This window comes from Protopterus annectens, chromosome 2.part0 (assembly GCF_019279795.1).
Source record: "Protopterus annectens isolate FY-2018-M chromosome 2.part0, PAN1.0, whole genome shotgun sequence".
NCBI classification, from domain to species: domain Eukaryota; kingdom Metazoa; phylum Chordata; order Ceratodontiformes; family Protopteridae; genus Protopterus; species Protopterus annectens.
The window spans coordinates 70,826,348-70,833,847 of record NC_056728.1 but is presented as its reverse complement, the minus strand read 5'-3'; the positions used below and the strand labels follow the sequence as shown (position 1 = coordinate 70,833,847).

Here is a 7,500-nt window from a genome sequence, read left to right as displayed (position 1 = left end):
ATATATACATACTTTTTCCGAATTTTGAATGTCCTCATAGGGCAAATAGGATGACGTGAACTTGTTTATCTGGAAAGCTGCTTCTCATCTGTAAAAAACTGCCAAGTGCTTAAATGATCTTATAATACCCTATTGTCACTGGTCAGATCACACATCTGTTTGTTAAGAATGGAAGAAGGAAGCAATATGAAGTCTGGAAATTCACTTTAAGAATGCCAGTGATTGGACTTATTATAACTCCTTCAGATTTGTTCTCCTACATATGTGGTACACATTCTTTGAAAATGTTTGTTGAGAAGTCAGCAAATAGCTGTGATAACAAAATGGTTTTAAAAAATGGAATATGAACTTCAGGTCCCAGGTATGAACTGGACAGCACACTGGTGCAGTGGTTGCATTGTCGCCTCACAGCAAGTGGCTCCCCAGTTTAATTCTCGGCTGGGGTGTCTTCTGTGCGGAGTCTGCATGTCCTCCCTGCATTAGTCTGGTTTCCTCCGGGTGATCCGGTTTCCTCCCACATTACAAAGACATGCGCATGGAACATTTCTCCCTGGGCCTCTGCTGAAAAATGGCTTCATTCTAAGTCGGACCTTCCCAGTAAACAAATGTTAAATAAAAATAAATAAATAAAAATCTCAAGCAGCCATGTCCCTCCTTCCTTCCCATGGTCAGCCAGCATACCATGTCTCCAGACTTCAAAAACATCAGCTACCTAACCAATTGTAAAGGACAATACACAAAAATCACTGTGCGTGATTCTGCCAGCAAAACTGTTAATTTTTTTATCTTACTTATCTGCTTTTGCAACGGTTTCCCAGTACATTAAATAATGCATTTATAAATCCTGAGAATAAGGAACAATTTAAAGCAAACTTCTGAAATGTCCAGATTTTTTTTTTACTTTAAAAAACTTGTGCTTACTGACAAGCCACTGAAGACTAAAGTCACTAAGTAGTAACACTGATTCAAGTTTCAGACTTCATATCCTTCAGAAAAGTGCATGCTAATGAAAAATAAGACGTTATGTACTCACCATAATGTTCTATGTATGTAGTCCATCTCGCCTCACATTCTTACCCGTGGGTTCGGAGCCGAATGTCTGCTCTGACTCTGCCAAACTTTTCTAGCTCAAAGTCTTTCTATTGGCTGGGCTAAGATGGTATCCCATGCTGCACTGCTCTCTATCCCCAGATCTAGTTTGCTGCGAGCACCAGCACTCATTCTCCATGCATAACAACACCTAAAGAAAGGAAGAACAAACCAAGAATGAAGAGAGCTCTGAAACCAGACCTAACCTCCAGATCCTCCAGGAGGGGGGGGTAAGTAAGAATGTGAGGTGAGATGGACTACATACATCAAACGTTATGGTGAGTACATAACTTCTTGATGTTATGTAGTCCAATCTCGCCTATATTCTTACCCGTGGGACAGCGTCCCCAGCACCTAAATCCTGGGAGGCTCAGTGGAAAATACTCCTGAGCACTGTGGAACCAAAGGAAGACCTGCCCCTAGATACCACATCCAACTTGTAATGAGTAACAAAGGTGTGAGGAGATGCCCAAGTAGCCGCAGCACAAATATCATCCATAGACAATCTGTCCTGAAAAGCTGTAGATGAAAATACAGACCGAGTGGAGTGAGCCTTCACCCGGAATGGTAAATCTTTGCCCCCTGAGGAATAAATGAAAGAAATACAACTCAAAATTCACCTGGACAACGTGACTTTGGAAACAGGAGACCCAATTCTGTTTTCCGAAAAGGAAACAAACTGATTAGACTTTCTGATGTCTTTCATTCTGTGCAAATAAAAACTTAATTGTCTGTGCACATCCAAATGATGAAATTTAAATTCTGCCTTGTTTGAGAATTGGGGAAAAAATACTGGCAACTCAATAGATTGGTTAAGGTTATTGACTGATGCCACTTTGGGAAGAAAAGAGGGGTTCGGTTTGAGAGAAACCCTGTCCTTATGAAAAATCAAATAAGGGGGTTTGAGTGATAAAGCTTGAAGCTCCGAAACGCATCTGGCTGACGTGATGGCTACCAAAAAGACAGTCTTCCACGTTAAGAATTTTAAGTCACAAGTGGCTGCAGGCTCAAAAGGGGGGTGAAGTAAGACCCTTTAGAACAAAGTTTAAGTCCTAAGGCATAACAGGTTCTGATACCGGAGGACGAAGTGACAACGTGCCCTTCAGGAAAGCCTTACAGAGTCTATGTGCCATCAGGCTAGGCTCGTCTGTGACATGAAAGGTAGAAATCACCGCCAATTGGACTTTAATGGTTGCGGCTGCTGAACCTTGGGTAAACAGCATAGACAAGAACTCCAATACAGACGAAATTGGAGCTGTGTAAGGGTCAATCTTTTTGGCATGTGCCCAGATTGAAAACCTCTTCCATTTGCTGTAATAAATCTTCCTGGTTGAGGGCTTATGAGAGGAAGATAAAATATGAACCACCTCCGGCGAAAAATGATGAAGCCTAACTAATGACGGAAGTGGAGTAGCCAGGCTGTCAACCGGAGGGTCCAAAGAGAGGGATGGAGCTGCCCTGAAATGTGTGTCAGTTAGTCTGGTTTTGGGTCCAGAATCCAAGGAGCATCCATAAGGTAGGGATGGAGAAAAGGGAACCAAATTTGACGAGGCCAGTGTGTGGGGCAATCAGAATCATTCTGCTTCCCAGGGAATGCTCTTTCTGAATAAACTTTGACAGCAAGGGGACCGGACGGAAGGCATATAGTAGACCGGGGGGGGGGTCAATCATGGATTAGAGCGTCCCTGGGTGACTCCCCCTGAGGGGGGATCAACGTGAAGTAGCTGCTGCATTTGGCATTGAGGGGGCTGGCAAAAAGGTCGCAGCAAGGCTGACCCCACCTGCGGAAGATCTGTTCCGCAACCTGACAGTTCAGGGACCACTTGTAAGGCATCAGAATAGCTCTTCTTAGCCTGTCTGTGATCACACTGGACTTCCCCGGAATGTGCGTTGCCACCAGAAAACATTGGGAAGATACTGCCCACTGTTACACTCGCATGGCCTCTCTGCAAAGGGGGTAAGACTTGGTTCCTCCTTGCTTGTTCAGATACCACACCACTGACATATTGTCTGAGTGGATTGCAATAGTCCCGAGAGGAAGAAAACTCTGGAGTGCTTGCAACGCTAATAGCACAGCTCTCATCACCAGGACATTGATATGAAGATGCGTCTCGTGCTCTTGCCACGTGCCTTGGACTGTCCTGCCTAGATAATGCCCCCCCCCACCATCTGGGAGGCGTCCATGGTATGGCAACCGAGGTCGCAGAACAAAGGGCTTTCCCGCATTCAGGTTGTTGGTGCAAAGCCACCAACTGAGATCCTGTTTGCACCTGTATGTGAGGAGAATAGGGTGAGAAAGTGGAAGACGTTGAAGAGACCACTGGGGCAAAGAGTAGCCACTGAAGGAGTCTCATATGTAACCTTGCCAGAGGGACTAATATAATCATAGCAGCCACTGTCCCCAACAGTTGGAGGACCCATCTTGCCTTCGCTCTTCTCAGAGGGAGCAAGGCGTGAACTTGTTGTTGTAGGACTCTGATTCTTTCCTGTGGCAGAAATGCCCATATGAGAATGGTGTCTAGTTTGGTGCCTATAAAAGTGACATGCTGTCAGGGAAACAAGGCAGATTTTTCCCAGTTCAATGTGATACCCAACTGATGACATAGGTTGATAGTAGCATCCCTGGTCTGAAGTAGTAGATGCCTGGTGGTGACAGTAAGGAGCCAGTCGTCCAGATATGGAAACATTTGGAATCCCTGATGTCTCAGGTGAGCAGTCACCACTGACATGCATTTGGTAAACACCCTGGGGGCTGTGGTGAGACCAAAGGGCGGGGCTCGAAACTGAAAATGACTGCCTCCCAGCCGGAACAGTGGGCGACTTCTGGATGCCCTGTCCATCTTTATGTGGTAGTAAGCATCCTTGAGGTCAATGGAGCACATCCACACCTCTTTTCCCAACAATGGGAGAATAGACTGCAATGTCACCATTCGGAACTTGGACTTTTGCACATGGGTGTTCAGTCGACTGAGATCCAATATGGGTCTCAGGTCCCCTGTCCTTTTCAGCACCAAAAAGAATCTGGAGTAAGTCCCTAATCCGATATGGTCTGAGGGGACATGTTGGATGGCTCCTTTTTCTAGCAGCTTTGAAATTTCTGAAGCTGCGTAATCCCTCTGACTGGGTGGAACATCCGGGATTTTCTTGACTGGAGGGGGATTTGATGAGAAGGGAATGACATATCCTCCGGAAATTATTCGTAGAACCCATTGGTCCTGGGTGATGTCTTGCCAGATCTCCGGGTATAATGAGATTCGACCCCCGACTGGCTCCGGGGAAATGCACAGCAGGGCCTCCCATCAGGAACGGCGGTAGGGAGAACCATGAAAGGAATCGCGGTCTCCCGAGTTGTGGGGGCCTCCTCTGCCCCTAGGCGGCATCTCCCTAAATAACCACCTCCTCCCCTGCCCCTGGAATGGGGCTCACCTTGTGCACCTGGAAAAAACCTCTGTGATTTCTTGAACCACATTTTGCCACCCCTCTGGGCCTTGGGATAAGGCCTAGAGGGAAGGGAAAAACAGACTCCTACGGCAGACAGAGTTTTTCCCTCCTGCTCACATCTGGTGAGAGTGTCTTTCACCTTGGTTCCGAACAAAGAGGAACCATAAAAGGGGAGTCGGTGAATGAAGACTTGAAGGCCTCAGCGAAATGACAAAGGCGCATCCAGGCCTGCCTCTTAAGAGCAACTCCTGAACTTGCTGCCCTACTCACTCCTTCGGCTGCGTAGGAGATTAGCCTCATGGAGGAGTTTGCAATGGAACTGAGGGTAGACAACTGAGCGTTGACCATCTGAGCCACCGCCTCAGAAACGTTACCCATGAGAGTATCTCCAAGCTCCTTGAGGAGATCTCCCTGGAGCCATGTAAAGTGTGATAAATAATTCAGTGACCGTAAGGTAAAGGTCGCTGAGGAAAAAGTATGCTTCCCGTACCGGTCCATTGTCCTAGACTCCTTATTAGGGGGATGGATGGTGGAAGAAGTCTCGGCTAATATCTTCTGAGTGGCAGCTGCCACCACCATGGCATCCACAGGGACTCCCTTGGACAGAAATTCCTTATCAGGAGAAGCAGACAAAAATTTATTCGGTCTCCTATGGACTGGTTCCACAGCGTCAGGGGTTTCCAACACCCTTCAACAAACCAAATCCAGAAGCTCATCAAAGGGTGGAGAAACCCAGGAGGCAGAGGGCGGAGCACCAAAGGCCTTCAGGAAGAGTGACTCCTCCTCGGAGGGGGCTTTGGATGGCCAGTCACCTCTTTGCTTCAAAATCTCTAGGATGTCAGAGAAAGAAACATCCTCAGAGGATGACTTAATGACCTAACAGCATGATGCCACGGACGACCTGGACAGGGCGCTCGGCATGGCCTCGAAGGCTGGTCCCCCCGAGTCCGAAGAATGACCAGCCTCCGAAGCCACGACAGGAGTCAAACTTACCTGCGCCGAAGCACCGAGAGGGAGAATAGGAGCCGAGAGGTGTCTCGAAGCTCCTCCCTTGTGTCCGACCAAAAAACCCTGAGTCCTGCACCCTGTGGACAACGCCGACGGGGTTGGAGCTGACGTCAGCACCAATAAGCCAGGAGGGGCTGTCGGAACCGACCTAGGGACATCACGCGGAGCAGAGATGAGCACTCCAGCTCCAAAGTTTTGCCAGAACCGGTGACTTAAGGAGTCTCTGCATCACTCTATCGACATCCACATCATAAAAGGTCCTGGAGGATTTAGAGGATAGAGAATGAGATCGAGATCTCTCTGAAGGGGACCTGCGAGGAGGGGGATAATCGCCTAACATTAGGCGATCGGCTCCAAACAGGTTCCAAGAAAACTGGAGCCAAAGCAGGTTCCATAACAACTGACACTTCCTGCGGCCCTGAGGACAATGGAGCAGAGGATGTTGAAGCAGACTTTGCTATTTTCTAACTGAAAGTGGGCCTCGCCCGTTGGAAACAGCTAGTGGGATACCACAGAAAACGATCCCCAACACAATATTTCACAAAACAAGACAAGAACACACAATAGCTATTAAAATAGCTTTTTGTTTGCAACAGATTTCTCTGATAAGGAAGAAAAAAGGGTACTTAGCCACAGCCACGAGCGAGACCACATCCGAGCTACACGAGCGTCAAACGAGATCTGGGGATAGAGAGCAGGGCAGCATGGGATACCATCTTAGCCCAGCCAATAGAAAGACTTCGAACTAGAAAAGTTTGGCAGAGTCGGACCAGCCATTTGGCTCCGAACCCACGGGTAAGAATGTAGGCGAAATTGGACTACATAACATCTTGTTATTTTAGAAACTTTCTAAGTCTATAAAAGCAATATTTTAAAATTCTCCATAACTTTATTCCCCCATTACTTTTGGCTTTATCCAGACTTCTTGCAGAAAGAGGTTGAGAGATATGGATCTCTAGACCTGAAAGGAAGCAAAACGACAGCTCACTGATCCACAGGTTAATTATAGCTCTCCTAGTGAGAAAACTGCAGCTGTGAAAAAAACATTAAAGCTACAGAAATGAATAACATTCTGTTACTGGTTTGTTTAGATGCTAGCAAAGAACAAAGATGGTTCAGGATATGGCATCCAGTAATTAAGAGGAAAATAAACCAAGTGCACTCAGAAATGTTTAATATAACTGAAGTACTAAAATGTATATAATAAAAGAACACAAGTCTGGAAAAATTAAGCTTTAACTAGCTATTCAGATGACCTGATAAAACTGCAGAACCCAAGAGCCTGAAATGAAGGCAAGGATGGCTGAGCATGAGGCTTCTCAAGAAAAGCTACTTCAAAAAACAGTACAGTTAGAAGACAGGGCCTGCAGAGAGAACCTGGGATTTTTCAACTGTATGAGAGAAACCCAAAGGAAAAGACTGTATTAATTTTATAAAATAATAGCAAAGCAAATGGACTGGTGTTCCACAGAACAATTTGTAAACTGATAAAGTACACTGTGTGCATGCTCCAAACCTGGACATGAAAAAGCAACCAAGTTCAGTATTAGTAAAGATGCGGTCTTACGAACAGATACAGTTGCTCCTGACAAAATTGTGGGCAGAAACAAAAGTATTAAAAAAGGTAGACAACAGAGTGCTGTGGTAAATGACAGAAGAGAAGCAAGATTATCCCAACATTCAAGTAAACTTGAGAGGCAAGAGTGAAATTAATCTGCTGCATCCTGCAATTTTCAGAATTTATTTTATTTACTTATTTGTATTTATTTACAGGGGTAGTGGACTGATCAGTATTGACTAATTTCAGGCTCAGTAAAACCAAATAATTGTATAAAAACTAATAAAAAAATAATATAGGAACGGTCTGATACACATCCAAATAAGATTTAATACCATATAAACACAAATAAAAATAACATATTAAGCGCTTTCATCTCTCTCAGGAGACTTCATCAGAATTCA

At 45.5% G+C, this 7,500-nt stretch overlaps 1 protein-coding gene across 1 annotated transcript in view; it reads right to left on the bottom strand.

The window, feature by feature from the left end:
- The window catches only part of PCNT (pericentrin), a gene marked incomplete in the record, with an annotated part of 2,997,294 nt that overhangs the window by 980,375 nt on the left and 2,009,419 nt on the right, over nucleotides 1-7,500 (bottom strand).